This window comes from Palaemon carinicauda, chromosome 20 (genome assembly GCF_036898095.1).
Source record: "Palaemon carinicauda isolate YSFRI2023 chromosome 20, ASM3689809v2, whole genome shotgun sequence".
Classification (NCBI taxonomy): Eukaryota; Metazoa; Arthropoda; class Malacostraca; order Decapoda; family Palaemonidae; genus Palaemon; species Palaemon carinicauda.
Window position 1 is genome coordinate 22,503,542 of NC_090744.1, and position 5,000 is coordinate 22,508,541.

Sequence of the window (5,000 nt, forward strand, 5' to 3'; positions counted from 1 at the left end):
GAGAAAGAGGGGGGGGGGAGACTGGGGGAGGGAGGAGTGGGATCAGTAGCCCCTCCCCACCAATTTTGCAACTCCACCCGACTATTTGTGGTCCTCCAAGTGATTCTTAGCGAAGATCGTTCCAGCAAACCACGTAGTCACCTCATTCCCTCTCCCTCTCCTCCCCCCAGCCTTTTATTTCCCCTCCCTGAGACCCCAACCCCCTCCCTAATAACCCCCCTTTTACCCTACCTCACCCCCAGACGCCCCCCCCCCTCCCCTCAATTAAACCTCAAGTCTTCTCTTTTCCATAAACCAGACCCCTTACTCCTATCTTATAGTTAGACCCCCTTACTCTATCCCCTCCCTTTAAACCCATGACACCTCCTCCCCTCTCCTTCGCTTCCCCTACCTTCTCCTCCCCTCCCCCTAAGACTTTATCCCCCTCTCCTACCTCTTGTCTAAATGCATATGCTGTCAGTTCCAGATGTATAATAATCGCCCTGTCAGTCTGTCTGCTTCACTAATGGCTGTGATCGCCAGTGTGATATCCTTAGCAGTAGAAGGACTCTGGATCCTTTGCGACACTCTCCCCCCCCACCCCCCCTACGGCCCAGACTTCTCTTCCTCCGCAGGTCATGCGCTCCCTGCTCCCCTGGAAACATCATTCCCCTTACTCCGTGTAAACGGCCGTCCGTCGGTTCGTTTTGGGACTGTCTTGAGGGGGGCGTCGCTCCCATGTACAATTGGATACATGTATTCCTGACACACCTCGCTCTGAGGAAGTGCACCTTGTTACACCCTTGCTTCGTGGCAAGTAACCAAAGAGATAGCGTAGGGAGTGATGGCAGAGGTAGTGGCGAAGGCTGGAGTGATGGTAGAGGTAGTGGCCAAGGCTAAACACAAGAACTCGCCGCGCAGTAAAGGTATTACTGGGTGCACTTCCTCGGAGCGAAGCGTGCCAGGAATATTTGTATCCAACTGTACTTTAGCGTGAAACGTCTGTGGCCTTGTTTACGCAAAATAGCACTTTAATATACACATGTTCATTAATCAAAGATGGCATCCCATGTTAATCATACACATATACAAACGTCGATTCCTTAACGTGGTGAAAGCGTTTGCGTATCGCCATGATCAGCAAAGCTATACAAAGTTAGGGCCATCCATACTAGGTTGGTTTGCCGTGAGCGATCAGACGAAAATCTACTACCTTCACTAATCTGCACTGGCCAGCGTGATGATGAAAACTGGCAAACCTCAGACATATATTGACATGTCTGAGGTCTTTGTCCTGCAGTGGACTAGAAACGGCTTCATTTGTTGTTTTTGTGCGTGTATATATATATATATATATATATATATATATATATATATATATATATATATATATGTATGTATGTATGTATATTTACGTGTATATATATATATATATATATATATATATATATATATATTTATGTATATAAATATATATATATAATTTATTTATACATAATATATATATATATATATATATATATATATATATATATATAATATGTTTATATATAAATATATATATAGATATATATGTATATATATATATATATATATATATATATATATATATATATATGAATTATCTTTCTAAAATCATTCACACAAGCATGTTACGAACGCTGAATACATGCACATACATTTCCAGTGGATATATATTCCCAAGATTAAAATCGACATTCAATGCCATTTGTGGTTGATATTTACATCTATTTAAGTCACGCGTGTTAATGTGAAATGGTCCCTGACTGGTGAACGTAAGCCTGATGTTCGATTCCAGCTCAAACTCATTTATTTCTTTGTTCCCTGCAACCTCACCGTCCTTGTGAGCTAAGGATGTGGGTTTAGGGGGAGCCTATAGGTCTATCTGCTGAGTCATCAGCACCCCTTGCCTGACCCTCCTTGGTCCTAGCTTGGGTGGAGAAAGGGCTTGGCGCTGATCATATACATATACAGTGTTGCCAGATGGGTTAGTATAAAAATCCCTAAAACTCATGATAAAAAATTCACAAAACAACCTAAAAATCCCCATTTCCACAAATATATTCTCTTTGTCTTGATCACGTAGGCTTTACTTATATAGAAATTACTCAATATACCTCATATAAGCGCAAGCAAACTAATTGCAACAATATATAGATTTATTCGTCTTTGTTTCACCATAGAAATTTGTACAGCATATCCCCACCAGACACCCAAAAATCCCCAAATCTAGGGATAAATCCCTATTTCTGGCAACACTACATATATGGTCAGTCTGTAGGGTATTGTCCTGCTTGATAGAGCAATGTCACTGTTCCTTGCCACTGCCATCCACGAGCGACCTTTAAATCTTTAAACTTTGATGTTAGGATATTTATATGGTACACGCATGCGTAGTCCTGAGCAGTAAACGTATGGATATAGTTATTATATTTAGAGGATATTATGCATATATTTGAAAAGATCTCCAATCACAAATTTTTATATTCTGATCAAGAATGTGTCCGTATATTTAAAAGCATGATATGTTCTCTGTGCATACTTACTGTATATGTATACTGAATCACAGATGTTAAATGTGATGGTACAGGTGTATAGATATCATAATTATTGAATATTAATAAAGCTCAAAATGTGAATTATGTTCGTTTTCTTACTTCAATATATAGAAAGTGAATTAATGGTTGGCATTACACATAACTAAAGATAATGCTACCAAACACAAAAGTCAACTTGTATACCATGATATAAAAAAGTTGGTAAGAAATTATAGAAAAACATCATTAAAAACTAATTTACAATAAATTAAATTTCCTAAATTTAACTCAAAACCGAAAAATAAGTATCCCATATATACCAAAATAAAAAAATAATAATATTTCTACTCGATAAAAGGTAATATCCTTCAAAATTCAATAAATAAAATACTGAATTAAAGAAATTAAAAAAAAAAAAAAACCTATTCCTTACAAAATAAAAACTTCAAACAAAAAAGTCAGACCACGTCAAGCAAAATCTATCCGAGTTTAATTCAATCTTGAAAATAAACTTTCAACTATTCCATCAACTTCATTAAATCATTCCTCTCTCCCGCCTATATTCATCACTCTGGACAGATGCGTAAATTATACGCTGATTAGTCAAGTCTTCAACGATATGCGTAGGATGATTAGACACAATCCCGACCTGTCAGATACAGCAAGCTCATCAAGCCTGATTTTATGCCCTGATTTTATGCCTGATTCCATGCTTGATTTTGTTCCGATTTTATACCTGATTTTATACCTGATTCCATGCCTGATTTTATGCCTGATTTTAAGCTTGATTTTGTTTCTCGTTTTATACCTGATTTTATGCCAGATTTTATGCCTGATTTTATACCTGATTTTATGCCTGAATTTTAAGGCAACAGCTGATTTTCGGCCCGATTTTGTGCCTGATTTTCTGCCCGATTTTCTGGTCCTTTATTGCTTGGATGCACAGTATGGATGTTTCATACCTGGTTAAATTTCTGGCATCGTTCTGGGTATGTGTGCAAGTGCTTGCGTTGTTACAATTTTTTTATTTTTTTTGGGTGGGGGTGGGGGACTGGTGGACCATAATTCCGTACAAATTTAAATACAAGGTATTCTCAACTTGAAATGTTACATGTATGTATGTTTAACTATACAAAAATTACAAATTCATAAGTTTCTTCAATGGATTCTTTAATATCATCTTACTTGACACTTCGTGAGAATCTGAACATGACTGCGGTCATCCGAGAAAGGAATATCTCTCGGGGTTAAGTCAAAACTTGGAATATATCAGAACAGAGGTATTCTTTAGACCTAGCCCCAGACGGCACCTTCACAAGGAAGGGAAGACAGCAGCAGAACGGTAGCAGAGAGCAGACGTGGTACCAAGATATTATTATTATCATTATTATTATTTGCTGAGCTACAACCCTAGTTGGAAAAGCAGAATGCTATATGCCCAGCGGCCCCGACAGGGAATATAGCCCCGTAAGAAAAGGAAACAAGAAAAAATAAAATATTTTAAGAAGAGTAATAATATTAAAATAAATATTTCCTATATAAACTGTAAAAACTTAACGAAACATGAGGAAGAGAGATCAGATAGAACAGTGTGCTTGAGTGTACCCTCAAGCAAGAGAACTTTAAGAGTCTACAGATAGTCTCAGAGGACACTACTAGGAAGGCAAAACTCTTCAAAACTATCACTTTGGTAGAACAGTCGTAGAGATGAGGAAATTTCCTACTTGTTACAACAAAGAGAGAAGAGGAAGAGAAGCAGACAGCAGCAGATGGGTAACAGAGAGCAGACGTGGTACCAAGGTATTCTCTAGACCTAGCCTCAGACGTCACCTTTACTAGGAAGACAAAAACTCTTCAAAACTATCTCTTTGCTAGAACAGTCATAGAGCCGAGGACATTTCCTACTAGATCCAAAAAGGAAGAGAAGAGGAAGAGAAGCAGACAGCAGCAGAAGGGTAGCAGAGAGCAGACGTGGCACCAAGGTATTCTCTAGACCTAGCCTAAGACGACACCCTTACTAGGAAGATAAAACTCTTCAAAACTATCTCTTTGCTAGAACAGTCTTACAGACGAAGACATTTCCTACTAGATCCAAAAAGGAAAAAAGAAGATAAGAGGGGGCAGACAGCAGCAAATGGGTAGCAGAGAGCAGACGTGGTACCAAGGTATTCTCTAGACCTAGCCTAAGACGACACCTTTACTAGGAAGGCAAAACTCTTCAAAACTATCTCTTTGCTAGAACAATCATAGAGACGAGGACATTTCCTACTAGATCTAAAATGGAAGAGAAGAGGAAGAGAAGCAGACAGCAGCAGAAGGGTAGCAGAGAGCAGGCGTGGAAGGAGAAAGAGAATAGCCGAATTATACCATGGCCTGCCATCATCGCAACACGCGTCCATCTAGCCAACGACCTTCTTCTTCTTGTTCTTCTTCTTCTTCCTCATACCCAGGCGTATTATCCAT